At 37.3% G+C, this 15,776-nt stretch overlaps 1 long non-coding RNA gene across 2 annotated transcripts in view; it reads left to right on the top strand.

Annotated features, from left to right (window-relative positions):
- Positions 1–14,609, top strand: part of LOC103101853 (uncharacterized) — an 88,450-nt gene extending 73,841 nt beyond the window's left edge. Inside the window, exons 2-4 of one of the 2 annotated variants that reach the window (XR_008911406.1) lie at positions 7,460–8,027; positions 8,635–8,738; positions 12,381–14,609. This is a non-coding gene — a long non-coding RNA (uncharacterized LOC103101853). Of the gene's footprint in view, positions 1–6,176; positions 8,028–8,634; positions 8,739–12,380 lie in introns of those variants that run through there. The other variant, XR_008911405.1, reaches the window with a different exon arrangement.
- The last annotated feature ends 1,167 nt before the right edge of the window (positions 14,610–15,776 follow it).

Genomic DNA, 15,776 nt, shown 5'->3' with positions numbered 1-15,776 from the left:
AATAGGATTTGAAGTAGGTTCTCTGCCCCCCAAGTCCAATGTTCTTTTCACAACAAAATTTAATTGAATGACTCATCTCTTAGACTTATGAGGAAAGTACTTTCTAAACCTTCAAGTGCTCTAGAAATGAGTTTTTTTCCTTATTGACATTATAACATGAATACTAATGTCCCCAAGGATTATGGCAGAGAATGGAAGTAAAGAGGAAGACGGTGATCTAATTGCTAAATTAATTGATGAACATCTTGAGAAAGTTGGGAGAATTACCTGGAGGTTAGTTTCTGATAGCAACCAGGATCAAGGAATTAACAGCTAGCATTTATTAAGCATCTACTCCTAAGCATTGTGCTAACCATTGGGATTCAAACATGATAAAAGACTATGTGAATATATAAGTATATACAAAATAAATATAAGATACACTTGTGATAGAAAAGGAGAAGAAATAAGAGGTACTACTTGGAGGAATAGGAAAGGCTACATTATGGTTCCTGAATAGAACTTTAAAGGAAACTAGGAATTCTAAGAGATAGAGTTGAGGAAGGGTGTACATTTCAAGCATGGGCGAATACTCAGTTAAAAAGGAGTTGAGATGGAGATGGGGTGTTTATAAGAAAAGTCAGGAAATCCTATTTGGATAGACTGCAAAGTATGAGAAAGGGAGTCAGTGTATTGCTAAGGTTGAAAAGGAAGGTTGGAAAAGGTTCTAAAAGTAAAAAAAGAGGAACTTATATTAATTCTAGGTGTCATAGAGAGCCACTGGAGTTTATTAAGTGGTTGAATGACATGCTTACTTGTTCAGAAAGCACTCTGGCAACTTTTCCATTGGTTTCCATTCTGGGAAGCAAATTGAAATTATATACAAAAAGTTACTAAAAAGTGTGTGTGCTTTGGTCCAGCTATGCTACTTCTAGGTCTTTATTTTTAAAAAGATCAAAGAAAGAAGAAAAGGGCCTTTATGTGCAAACATATTTATAACAGTTCTTTTTTAGGTGGCAGAAAGCTGGAAACTAATGTGATGTCCTTCAATTCATGAATGGCTAAATAAATTTTATATGTGAATATGATAGAGTACTATTGTGCTATAAAAATGAGAAAATAAATGATTTTGAAAGACTTGGAAATTATATGAACGGATGAACAGTAAAGTGGGCAAAATCAGAAGAACAATTTATAGTATAACATCATATTATAAAAATGAGCAGTTTTGAGGATTAGCACTTAGCAAAGCCAGGAGAGCATTACATAAATAAACAAGAACTGTAAAACAAGTTTGAAAGCTGCAAGAACTATAATCAATATAATTACCATTCATGATTCTAGAGGGTTGATGATGAAAAATGCTATCCATAATAAAGAGGCAATAAATTTAGGGTGCAGAATGATATATATATATAAATATATGTATATATATATATTTGTAAAGAGTTGTGGAAATAATTTTTTTTGCTTGACTATGCATATTCTTAATAAAACCCCCTCCTCCTTTTCCAATTTTTTCCAATTCCAATTGGGAGGTAGAAGGGAGAGAAAATACATTTCTGTTAATTTAACAAACTGAGAGGTGAGGGAATATAGGTGTAAAATTTGCATGTACTTTCAGATGATATTACTGTATTATTCATTTTGCTGAACTGTTTTATATTTTTGTGAGATACCTATAAATCTATATAATATAAAATCAAAATAGATCAATAAAACTATAAGTGACCAAAAAAATTACTTCTTGGCCCCTTGAGTTATGGGGAATGGGAAAAGTGGCCTCCAATGGAATGAAAATCTAGGTTTTACTTTAATATTTTAACTGAATGTAGCTTGATTGTAGGGCAGGGGTACCAAAGGGCCCAATGGAGGGTCCGACAGTAGCAAATTAGGTTGAAATGGGCTTGGAAAATAAGAGATGAGGTTTCAAGAAATATCTTAGTAGGGGGTGTGTTATTTGCATCTGAGGTGGTGAGACTGTGCTGCGGGTTGGCTTTATTTTATACCCTCATGATCACACATCTACTTGGCACCCCATTTCATTCTCACCATACATGTTTCCAGACACGAAGCCTAAGGAAATAGTCAACAAAACGTTGCTAAGTGTGGGGTTAGGGGGTAGAATCAATATGACCCAGATTTAGGTTGGAGAATTCTGAGCACAGATTTGCCAGAAGTTTTAAGCTTAGAAAAGAGGGTCCTATCTAAGTGGGTACATAAGATTCCTTAGGTTTAACTTCACGAGTGGGATCTTTTGGTAGTATTCTGGAGGGACAGAGTGGGACATCTGTATCAACCGTGCAAGCATGTTGCTGTCATCTATTTTTCCTGGGGCTAAGTAAGAATAATAATATAGCAATTCCAATTATAAGGAGATGTTAATAAGGAAAGTCACTCAGGAGGGTTGAATGAGTGCCTCATCTTTCCTGGGGGCTGCTTTGTAGTCCCCAGTTTCCATGTGTGACTGTGTCAAACAGCATGGCCTTTGATGGCTCCCAGAAAGACTGGATAACCAGCATTTGGGGAACTGGTATGACAGGAGGTGGGTTGCAGTGGCATGATAGCGGAGGAATATTGCTCAGGCAGTAGAACTTATTTAATCAATCGAGGCATTTCTTGAATGAACTAGGCCCAAACTTCTCAATGGAATGTGTTGGTGTTTTAACAGATGCCACCCTTGGTGTTCTACAGACTTGGCTAAGCATGGCAGCTGGACTCCAAGGTGGCAATAGATGCTCTCCAAGGGTCTTTGAATTCTTAACTGTAGGTGTTCTAGGACCCGTGTTGATGATCTCTAAAGCCTCTTCTCAATGTGAACTCTATAATCTGTGATCCATAACTGTAGAAATTTGAATGTCTCTCATGCTTACTTGGTGATAAGAAGTCAGTCTTGAGATTGCATGATTGACACTTATTGTCAACTTCCTTTAATATGGCCTCTGAAAGTTTTGTGTCATGTTTGAATGCCTTTTGAAAATGTAACGGCTTCCAATTAAACAAAAAATAGGCCTACTTCCTATATCCAACAAGTCAAGTGAGAGCTGTAGTGGCTGTAATGCTTAGGAAGTAGGTCTTTATTCATCTAAGCTATTCATAACCCTCCTTCTCTCCTTCATCTTCAATCTGCAAGTCTTGTTAGTGAGTGACAGGCAAAGAATTTATCTTCCTTTGCCAAAATAATGGAGTGTTTAAACCATTTCCCAAGGCATTTGCTTTTCAGTTTTAGTTGCCTGACTCAAAATTATCAGCTCCAAAAGAAACAATTCATAATAGTTCTACAAAGTGGAATTCTACTCTTTATTTCTGCTCCTAATTTAGTAGAAAAATGATGGGTGTGATTCCAGCTTAAAGAAAGCAAATGATTCCATTTCATTGGGAGCTAAAAGAGCAGATATTTATTTGCTTTCACTGTAGATTGCCAGAGATCTTTCTCCTAAGACAGTTTCTTGGAGTCATGTGAAAATGCTTGTAAGATGCCCTTAAGTTTAGAAAGCTTTCCTTTAAAATATTATGGTCAGTTAGATGGAAGTGGATTTGAAACAATTATTCTGGCAGTGAGAGAAATCTGAAATTGGTATAGATTTACTGAATAACTGCATAATGATTGGCAGTGAATTAAACTGGGTAAAGCAATAGTCATAGAATGCATACAGTATACACTGTGAATAGCGCTGGACTTGGAGTTAGGATGGGTTCCATTCTCTCTTTAGACACTTTATGTGCCTGTGGGGAAATTAACCTCTCTGAACCTTAGTTTCTTTTTCTATGAAATAGTTAAAATAATAGTATATACCTCCCCCTACCCCTGCCCCTTTCTCTAAGATAACCCAGAACTCTCCTGCTGGGTATGCTGGCCTCAGCCTCTCCTTTCAGCCTCATTGTACATTACTTCCTTTCTTACACTAACATCTAGCTAAACTCTTCTTCTTGCAGTTTCTCACATATAACACTTCATTTCCTGTCTCCATGTCTTTGCACTCCCTACTCATTTTTACCTGGGAGAATCCCTTACTTCATTTGTGACTCCTCTTAAGTGCTACTTCTATAGGAATTCTTTCCTGATCCCCTCAGGTCCAAGTACCCTCTCTCCCAAAATTGTTTTGAATTTATTCTGTACACATTGTATAAGCATGTGTCCCCTGATAAAATGTAACCTCTTTCAAAACAGGGACTATTTCATTTTTGTCACTATATCCTCTGTACCCAGCACAAATACTTGACACATAGTAGGGCATTCAATAAGTGTTGATTGCTGCTGCATGCTCATTGATAATATTAAAGTTGATTAAATATTTATGATTTAACTGCCTGGCTTTTTTATAGGTCCAAAGCTAAGATTAATTTTTTTATATTTTAAATAAAGTTTTTATTGCATTCAAAAGCATAAAAAAAATTCTTTGGTTTTAGAGCTATACGAAAACAGATTTGGCCCTGAAGCAGTAATTGCTGGCCCCTGTCTTAGAGTGTCAGTTTAAGGATTACATGGGATAATACATGTATGTAACAGTTCTTATAAGTCTGTATAGAGTGCTGCTGATACAATTCTCCATGTAGAAGAGACTATTTCCATATAGGAGGAGCCTCTTTTTGGAAGATTTGGGATGACATGCAATGAAAGTGCCTCTGAGAGAGTTTAGAATCTACATTTTGTAACTGATTTTATGCTTCTTAGCACACGATGAAAGCAGCCTCTTTGATTTGCTGTGACTGTAGAGTTGGAACTGAGAGCATTAAAAAGGCACCAGGCCTCCTGCTTTTGATTTGATCTTATGGTGAAACTTCTAGTCTGGCAGCATTCTGGTGAGAAAGAGTACTGTAAAAAGGAGAGGCCTTCCTCATTTGAGGCCAGCTATACCTCTGAATAGGTAGCTTGGTTCTTTGCCTTCACATTTGTTCTTTTGTTTTAGATGAAGGAGAATAATTTGGAGGTTATGATTTTATGAGTTTTGAAAGGTCAAGAGAGTGAGCCCCGGGCTTAGAGATGTGAGTTACATCCATGCTGGGTTTCGCAACCAACCCAGTATTAATGCCCCAAGGAGGAAAGAGACCTTTGAGATGCACAGCTGTAGCTGGAAGACTCATCTAACAAGGAATTATCTGGCAGTTTGGACCAATGCTATGTAGAAACTGACAGTCTTTACCCTGTGCCTCCAGAGGCTAGGGCAGCATAGAGGAGAGTGTGTGTCCCTGGGGTGATAGGTGGGAATGTTTATACTTGCTGTATAATGTCTATTCTTATTACATCTTTGAAGTAAATATCCTTTTGTTAAAACCTAATGGAGCCGGCATCCAGGTGGTTCAGTAGATTGAGAGTCCCGCCTAGAGATGGGAGGTCTTGGGTTCAAATATGACCTCAAACACTTCCTAGCTACATGATACTGGGCAAGTCACTTAACATCCATTGCCTAGCCCTCAGGTATTAAGAAAAATACTTCCATCCCATGGCACCCCAACAATGAGACCTAGGTGTCACAGAGTAACGTCATATCTAATGGCCTAATGCTGGTCTCCTGGCATCCCTTGGCATCAGCGTGGGTGCCGCTAGCATCAACATGCCAGAGCCAGCCTAACATCTCCATGCAGACAGCATGATATTTGAAAGCCATCGGCCAAAGACAGGTTTTTGTTTTTTTTTTTTAAACCCCTCAGAAGCAGAATTGCTCTCTCTCAATTTTCGTACAGGTTCTTTTTGGGCTGAGGTTTTGGCTTTCTGAGCTGTCTAGGCTGGCTTATCTTGACCCTTGATCTTTGGCAACAGGTAGCAATCCCAGCAAAATGAAATATAAGATCTATTAGGCTGAAGTCTAACTTTCTTTGTCACTTTCTCTCTTCACTAATAAATACTTATAACTCTTGTGCTGAGCCTCCAGACCAATTTTATTTGTAACTCTTAACCTCTCTTCTGCCCTGGAACTAAGACAAAAGATGGTAAGAGTTTAAAAAAAAAACAGAAACAAAACAAAAAACCCAATTGATTATTAATTAGTTAAATGTAACTGGATGGTAATTACTGGTGGGTAATTGTGTCCAGAGAAATCATACTGGAATAGGGGCTTGAGCTAACAATAAAGATGTCCCAACCCCTCAAAGGTACCCCTAGAACTTTTGGGAGGAGATGTAGTGAGTCTCACTCTGGAAGAATGAGGCCAGAGATTGATTTATATATATATAAAGTGCTTTGCAAATCTTTGAGCTACATAAATGAAATATATTATTATCTTAAGTATCATCTGCATAGTTCTAACTGATTTTGGGTTCAAAGCTACTTAGTTCCCAGATAAGATAGGCCCATAATGAAACCAAGTGAAATATTAAGATCAATTTACCTTATCATGGTGGACTTAATGGACTTTTAGAAATCTTTGGAAGAAAACTGTTGGATTGGAATATCTTGGTGAGTTTGTACAGTTCTTTTTATCCTAATATTGCATTTTTGCATGTCATATTGTACTTATTTGTCAAGTTGGCCACCTAGCACTAATAAAGAGGACTATAGATAGGGTGTATATGTGGAAGAAGAGGTCAATTATTGAGAGAGATTTTTTTCCTACTGGTCAAATTAGTACTTTGTGTTAATAATGTGCTCTTTCTGTAATGGAAACCTCCTAATACTACTTTCTATGTGGCTTAATGTAACCTTTTTGCCATTGGCAGGAGTGTTTCTTGTAGAAGAAAGGTCCTTCACCCTTTTTTTGTCACAAATACATCTAGTCAAAAGGATGGAAAAAGGGTTCCCTTCTATCTTGTTATATTCCCAGATCCAGAGATGCAAATCAAACTGAATTACTGTGGAATTTAGAACTCTGGCCAGAATATTGCTATTCCTCCTTCACTCTCAGGTGTAGTAAGAAAAGGAATTGAATTTAGCCTCTCTTTATAAATCATGTCTCTAGAAACTGTGCCAACAATTTTTAGATTATAGAATCTATAGGGAATGGAAATTCTAATCTTTATAGAAAAAAGTCTACTCAAACTTCCTTGTTTTCCTTCTCCTTCTGTGATTAGGTCACTCCAGAAAGGTCAGGGCACTGCAATTGTCATGTGTGACTGCTTCCTTAATAAACGATTGGACTAGTTAACCTTGCCAACTAGCCTTTTAAATACTGAAACCAAGGTCAGATTGGTTTGACTTTGACAAAATAGCTTTTGAATTCATAAAACATGTTCTTATGGGGAGATACATTCTAATGAGAAATATGATTTCAGTCTCTGTGAGACCTGAGATCTAGATTATTTTCTGGAGATGCATTGTTTGGTGTTTTGAAAGTGATATAATATACATTTATTTATATGTAAGATTGCTCTTTATATGTGGAAGATTTATGGCTGTGTCAGATGAGTTTACCAAACCACCAAGGACTTTTCCCTGGAAACCCCTGGTATAATGATTTAGATAATAATAATAAAAAAATGCATGAGCTCAAGACAACAGGATTATTGTCACAGGGCAATTCCCCTTCTCTTCTCTCTCTTCCAGGCCCAACAACCTCTTTTTTGTGGGGTGCAGCTGGTGGTGGTAAGGAAGAAAGAAGGAAGGCAGGATGACACAAAATAATCTAGAATCTGATGCCATGAGAATCCTGACTCTACCTCCAACTGACTGTCAAGTATCACATGACTACTTAAAGCTAACATTTTCAGAGTACGATACTTAGTCCCTCTTTGTTTTTCATGTGTTTAACTGTTATTTCACTGCTACTTGAATAACTCTTCATAGGAAAATTCCTCTCCTAGTGCAACTACTAAGGCAGCTACTTCAAAACTTAAGTCTTGAAGCTGTTTGGAGGTGATGAGAAGTTAAATGACTTTGTCTGGTTCAGATGGTCAAAACATGGGTCTTCTTGAGTTTGGCACTGGCTCTCAACTGTGCTAATCTGCTTCTCCTTTTTAGTTCACTGAAATATTTAATGCACTGTGAACCATACTGCTTATGCTAATGCACTGATAGTCTATATTCTTGGAAGAAGCCCAATAAAAATTAAAAGAATTCCGTTGATTATCCAGTGAGAAGACTTATGTCCCTAACTCCCTCACCTGTTTTAATGGTAAGTAAAATTATTTCCAGTTATATATATATATATGTATTTACATTTCTTATATCTAATATCCCATTCTCCTGGGCGTCTAGGAGAGCGCTAAACTAATGTCATTGATAGATAGACTGCCTAACCTTTTTTCCCTTAAAAATCAGGGGATGTCAGTTAGTGACCATTGTCTTCTAACATGTAAAAGCTATTTTACATGGTGATGAGATAGTTTACTCAGCCTTGCAGATAGTTATGTATCTGAGTGATCCAGATTGTTCATTTTTGGTAGTGAGGGGGAAAGGGGCATGGTTAGTAGCACTCTACAGTGAGAAGAACTCTAGCTCTGGAGTCAGAGAACCAGGGTCCATATTTTGTCCTCAATACTACCTGTGTGACCTTGGGCAGTCACTTAACTGTCCTAGACCTCCAGTTTCCTCATTTGTAAAGTGAAGGGGCTAGACTAGATGGCCCTTGATCCCCCTTTCAGTTCTAAATTTAGGATCATATATCACAGTGAGCCCCCTTTCTTCCCCTCTTATACTTTTATATGGTATTAAAACTCTGTTTTTTCCTTCCATTGTTATTAGAACCTTAAATTTTTTCTTTGGCCCCTTTTCCTATCCAGACATCATGCAGGTTTCAAGGCACAGTCAATACAATTGACTGGTTCTTCAAGAGAAGTTACAAAAAGGAAATTCTTTGAGGATTGCAGTGCTTTCATAGGACAGGGTGAGTCTGTATAGCAGATATTATGCTTCCCAATCATTAGTTAATTGGTATAGGAAGAGATTATTATCATATTTCCAAATGGAGAAACAGGTATAGGTGTGAAGTGACTTGCCCAAGTCAATTTAGCAAATGCAGGGTAGAACTTGGTTTAGACTCTAATTTCCATTCATTGGACTTGCAAGGCCTAGTGATGCTTAAAGGTATTAGACAGTTTTCATATTGCTCATAACTTGGGTCAAGAGGCAAATTCACCGTGATCGTTTTGGTTCCTGTGACCTGTCGTAGCAGAGTAGATCTGTGCCAGTTGCAAATGGTTAAGTCAGCTGAGAAATCTGTGGCACACCAAATCAGGGATTGTATCAGTCAGTGCCTATTCAAGTAGTCTTGCTGCTTTACAAACATGCAGATCAGGAGGGTGCAGTTCATGCCACTAGTTTGGAAAATGTACTACTCGAGTAGTTTCTTACAATTGAAGCAGATAGTGGTATTATTCCAGGCAGAATTCAGTTATATCACCTAAAATTAGAGTGAAACATTTCTGCTTATTAAATAAGCAAAAATCCAAAAATATTTTAAAATTAAATTTTCCTTTATTTTTCCTATTCATAGTTCAGGGAGGCAGTATGGTTTGTCAGATAGGTTACTCAACTGGAAAGTCAAAACCAAGTGAGGTATATTCCCCAGAGCAGGACCTCTTATGGCTAAATGCCCAGGGAGCAGCAATGGAACACTAGAGCTCTTGGCATTTGCCACCAATTTCTTCCACTGCCACCACCTGAAACTTAATGGAAGGGTAAGAGTTAAAATCTCTTTTCATCACAAGTTTTAAAATGGAATTGAAAAGAGAATATCTAACTCTACTCCTCTCCCAGGCATCTTTTTTCCTTTCTTTTCTCTTTAAAAAACAAAACAAAACAAATGAAGATACAATGCCTGGGAGGTTACAATATTACCCATGTTGAGATTTGATCCTAGGCTCTCCAACTAAAGACATATTCTTAAAGTTACTCCATATTCTCCTAATTCCTTCACTTGCTTCTATTTTGCCTCCTCAGTAACCTGACATCCAACTGACCATTTAGGCCGGAACCTATTTTTCTACAGTTTGAGGAATTCCCCAGTACAAACCACATTTAGATAGGTGAATTATAAGTACATAGCATGGTAAAAAAGTTTATCCAGTTCCCCAGCTCAGGCCTTTCTCTTGTCTGGCTCCCTGAGAACTGAAGCATTTTTTTAAAAGAAGTCTGGTTTCTCTTCCCAGTTCTACTCTTTGGTGTCTTCTGTCCAGCTAAGGCCCTTGATTTCAATTCCTTTGGCCTCTGAGGAAACAAAACAAAATCTTCAGCTCAGTTCTCCAGGTACATTCCTCTGTTTCAGGCTAAAAGGCCTTCTGGACAACTCTCAGACACCCTTTGTGGCTGCTTTTTCTCTAGTCCAAAAGTCTTTACAAAATTATTCTTTTCAATCTTTCAGCCTCTCCTGACTTCCTCAGTCCTTTCTTGTCTCAAGCAGCTCCACTTCTCCCCTCCTCTAATGCTTATTTCCAATGCTTTTCATGTATTGTGTAATTTCCTCCCAGACAATCGCTGGTCCCTCAAAAATTAACATTTCTAAAACTCTGTCATTAGTCTAGGAAATGCAGAAAATGGCACTTGTCTGTAGTTAGTACTTGGGAGAAAAGGCAGTCCATTGTAGCATTCTTTCACAGTTTGACCCAGAGTGGAGGGAGGGAAGAGATATCTCTTGCCAGAGATTAGAGTCAGACAATTAATCATGTACCTATGTCTAGGCATGACAAATTCAATAGCAAATTGAAATTCAACAAACATTTATTAAGTATTTGCCCAGTACAAGGCATTGTGCTGGACACTAAATAAGGCTCTTAAAATAAATAAGACATAGTCTCTGCCCTCAACACACTTACAGTTTGGTAGGAGGAACAAGATATAAAAAAAGATCATAGCAAAAAATAGAACAAGAAAAAGTGAAAAGGCATACAAATGAGATACTCAGAGAGTTCCAAGAAGGGAAAAATAATTTCTCACTGAGGGAGTCAAGAAAAGCTTCATGAAGAAGGTAGCATTTGAATTGAGGTTTTGAAGGGTCACAAAAATAAATTGGAGTTGGGAATGCAAAAGACAGTAGGAATCAATATCCTAGGGGAAAGTATGAGATAGTGGATAGCTCATTTTGGCTGGTATGTTGAGTACGTGAATGGGAGTAGTACAACCTTAGTTCAGACATTTATCATCTCTTCCTTGGTCTTCTGTTATGGCTTCTTAATTGGTCTCCCTGACTCATCTCTTTGCTCTCCAATCTGTCCTCCTCATAAGTACCAGTGTTTTCCCTCAAAATGTGAGTCTGGCCACTTACTTCACTCCTACTCAGTACACTCAAATGGCTCCCTATTGCCTCAAATAACCAATATAAGCTCCACTGTTCAGTTGAAGTCCTTCCCATCCTGGCCTCATTTTCCCTTTCTACCTATATTTTATATTATTCTCCTTTCCATACTCTCAGTGTGTAGGGATGAGACATATCAGAAGAATCCTAGTTTGATTCCGGTGACTCCAATAAGCCTGTGTATGTCCTTAATCCTTCCCCATTCCTAATTATTACCTCTATTTGTGCACCTTTTCTATAGCATCTTTGTGAACTACATAAGTAAAACAGATAAAGTTGTGAGCTCCTTCAGAGTAGTTAATGTGTCTTTACCTTCCTTGGTAATATGATAGTGTATTGTAGTGTTTTCCATACAAATAATTAGGGTTATATATAATTTTAGTACATATTTCCTAAGTAGGTTAAGAAAATCATGTGGTATTGCAGAAGAAGAGCTCCACATTACTGTCAGAGGAGATCTGGGCTTCAACCCTACCACTAACACCTGTATGTCACTCAACCTCTCCAAATTTCAACTTCATTTTCAGTAAAAGGAAGGATAATAACAGCATCTTCTTCATAAGTTTTGGCAAGGAACAAATAAAATTTTTTATATTAAGGTACTTTGTAAGCCTAAAGTGATATGTAAATATCAAGTGCTATTAATGTTGTAAACTTCATGATGTCCAGGAAGAAGGGTAATATTGAGCCCCTCAGGGTTGCTGTTGATTATTGAATGGCCTTTCCTTAATTCTTCCTATTCTTTAATTGCTTAGTACTCGATGTACAGTATATCCAGCTATTGTACATCATGTAAAATAATTATAATAAAAAATAGAACAAGAAAAAATGAAGAAGAGACAGACAAATGAGATACTTTGAGAGTTCCAAGAAGGGAAAAATAATTTCTGGGTGAGTTTTTTATTAATATAGGACAAACAGGGCTTTGTTCTACTGTGCTCACAAGAGCTAGGTAGTGTACTCTTTCCCTTTCAGTGGCTGCTGTTCCTGCATAACATTGTTTTCTGATGGCTCTTTACTGATTCTTGCTCCCATACCACTTCTAGCCCATTTCTCACACCTCCTTATAGGCCCCTCCCCTCCCTCCAAACTCCATATGTGAAAAGGGCACTGAGATTTTCTTCTCCCCTCCTATCACCTAACCACCATCAATATTTTAGTAGCAGGTGGAATTATTCCTAGTTATATCTCAAGATATGTGTCTTTTATTTTCTATTTCTTTTTCTCTTTTCCCAGGGCACCCAGCAGAATGCTAAGCTAATGACTGACGACTTCGAACTACTACCTAAAAGTAAAAAATGGCAGTCAATCAACACTTATGAGATACACACTGTGCTATGTATGCCCTTCATAAAGTAACAACCAAAATGGAAGAATTGTTTTTGAATAGAGTCTGGAAAAGTCCCAAACCCTTTGCTACAGTCACCCAAATATTCAAGAAGAATTAAAAAAAATTAAATTAAATATAGCCTGGCTTCCCCTTTGGAACACACTGATCAAAACAAACTGATTAAGCTGTGTGTGCACATGGCCACAATAACAGGTGGCTGAGGGGAAATCCCCAAAGACTGTCGAGCTTAGATGCTTCACAGCAACAGAGGAAAGAGGCCTGGTTAGATGGATTTAGCTTCTGGGCCCCACAAATATATTGGACTCACAAATGGGGAGCCAGCAGTGCATGTCTGCAGCTGGGCACAACACAGAGTTCTTGACTCACAGTGACTAACAGGGAAGTGTAGACAATGTAGTGAACAATGAAGTGGAGAAAACTGTTGATCAAAGGAAATGATATTGGTCCGGAAACTTCTTTTCCCTACCCTTGTAATGTTGAGTTTTGTGTAGAGAGCCTTTTACTCCAGATCCAAAAGTAATCATAGTGAATTGACACACCATTTCCAGTAGCAATGGGAGTGTTGATATGATATAATTCCATAGCTAGAAAGCGTTGGGGAGAGTACCCAAGTGATGGGTGACAAGAAGATGAATAGGCTATCAACTCTAATAGAAGCTCTTCCAATTTGTTGTGAATATCTCTTAGTGGAAAAGGCAACAAGTTGGGGTCTAGAGCCCAGGGTTCTAGTAAAAGCTTTGTTATTAAATGAAGGAGTGAGTGTGGAGTAGCAGGGCAGGAAAAGCTTTGGATTTTGGAATTAGGGAATCTAGATTAAATTCCTAAATCTATTCCTTGTCATAACCATGAACAAGCCACTTGATCTCAGTTTCTCACTTTTAAAATGAGAGAGCTAAACTAGATGAGTGCTAAGGCTTCTTCTAACTCTATAAAGTTATGATCATACCTACTTCAAAGAGTTGTTATGAACATGAAAATGAGACCATAGTGTGGTTTGGAAAATATCCTATTAGATAAGTATAAGTAACATTGTTATTTAATGTGAATGGTGACTAGATAGCTAGCAGAGAAGGTAGAGTGTTAGGCTTAAAAGTTAGAAAGACCTGGGTTCCAATCCTGCCTCAGACACTTATTAGCTATCTGACCCTGGGCAAGTCCCTTAATCTCCTCCTACCTCATTTTCCTTATCTATAAGAAAAGTATAATAATGATAATACATAGGATTGTTAAGAGGATCAAAAGAGATAACATGTTATATTTGCCAGCAGCAAAGCACCCTGTAAATACTATCATCATTATGAATACTGTGGGAAAATGAAGGATCAGAAAATACTAAAGTGATTCAGAGAAAATTTAAGTGGTGAAAAGGAAAGGAATTGTTGAATGCAAAATGAATGAAAAAGCATAATTAAGCATTTACTACGTGTCAAGAAAGATGCCAAATGCTGAGAATACAATTACATTAGCAAGCCAGACTCTGTACCTCTGTATATACTTAAGGATCTTATTATTCTATTAAGAGGAAGATAGTCCATGTATCATATAGAGGAATGATGGCCAGGTAGGAGTGATTTGATTTGGAAAGTCACTGAGAGGAGCCAGAGGGGAATGGATTGACACACCTAGTAGCAATGGCAGTATCAGATATAATTCCAGAGCTAGAAAGAATTGGGGGAGAGTACCAACCGATGAGTGGCAAGAGGATGAATCAGACACAAAGTAAAGGATGACTGAAACCAACTAGCTATGGTGAACCACATGAGGCATTCATCAAACTGAGTAACTAAAGTTACCATTCTTTTCTCTCAGTTACCTTGAAAATGAAAGCAACAATATTTAAGAAACTTATTCTCCATATTTGTTGTATTTATGTGAATTAGACTGATCTGATTTATAATATCAGATACCCGGTGAGAACAGACATAGACATGATGCAAAAAAGGAATTAGCTATTAATTATGTTAAAATTTTTCATTTAATTTTTTATATGTTGATATATCAGCTGTTAATTACTAAGAAATTCACTTGCTTTATGAAATGATAATATTCCTAAAATGTTCAGTTTAAATATTTTTATAAATTATGTTTTAATAAATTGAATCATTTTATGTACATTGGAAGATTACAATTGAAATGATTTTTTATTTGTGACAACTTTTGAAAAATGAATTGTTTTGTAATTTATCTTTTCTTAATTTTCTCTTATATAGATGTGAATACTTTGGGCTGGGATGGGGAGAGGACCATAGGTGCTACTTCTTTGCAAAAGTCTTACAATTATGAACTGGCTGTAGATGTAGAACAGTTGATTATAATGGTAGTGATCCATTTTTCTGGATGGGAATGAGTGGAAGGGCAGAAAGATTACTGATAAATGGTGAAAGATAGAAGATGTAGAAATCAGCCTTGGTGAGGTCAGTGTTGGACTATGGCCGGAGAGGCTATTGGTGGTGTGAGCTGTGCATTATTTGGCCTGGCTCAAGAATGTCAGGAAAGAGTGGGAGAGACTGAGAGGTGTGATGATGGTGGCAATATGGAATTTTCTTCAGATTACCTTCCTTTGTATTATAATGGTATACAAAGTATTTCATGTCTGTTTGTCTTGGTCAGGATTCATAGTCTCCAATGATACATAGAAGAGAAGGTGAAGATGATAGCTGTGAGATCAGATTTGGTTCAGTACTGCTTATTTAAACATTGTCAGCCGAGCTGGCTGTCTGTATTGCCCCTGAAGAGAATTATTTGGGTGGACATACTGGGTAATCTTAAAATGCTTAGTAAGCGCACATCTGACCTAAAGGTAAGAGGGATGGCTATCTTGACAAAATGAAGATTCAAACCAAATTTGCCATGCTGCATCTCTGGCCTGAAATCTAAAAGATCAAATTCAACAGGAATACGTGAAAAGTCGTACACTTTTGTTATTACATGAGAATAGGGATGGAAGAGACTTGGATAGCAGAATTTGTAGAATATATCTGGGAATTTTAGCTCTTTACAAGCTTTAATGTAAACCAACAATGGGATATGGTTGTTGAGAAGTGAATCTATAAAGTTCTAATCCATTAGGATTAATTAGTATATAGTATTTTTATACTGGCCAATGATTACCAGTCATAGATTTTTAGAGCTAGAAGGAACTTTAAACTCATATGGTTTGAATGCCATGCCTTTAAGTCCAATGATCTTAAATGATTTGTCTAAAGTCAAATTACTGGTTAATGGAAGAGCTTATGGCTATAACCTTTGTTTCCTGAGTTCAGTTTTTTTTTCAAACTCTA

This window comes from Monodelphis domestica, chromosome 4 (genome assembly GCF_027887165.1).
Source record: "Monodelphis domestica isolate mMonDom1 chromosome 4, mMonDom1.pri, whole genome shotgun sequence".
Taxonomy (NCBI): domain Eukaryota; kingdom Metazoa; phylum Chordata; class Mammalia; order Didelphimorphia; family Didelphidae; genus Monodelphis; species Monodelphis domestica.
The sequence above is the reverse complement of the archived record's forward strand: the minus strand, read 5'-3'. Positions and strand labels throughout refer to the sequence as shown.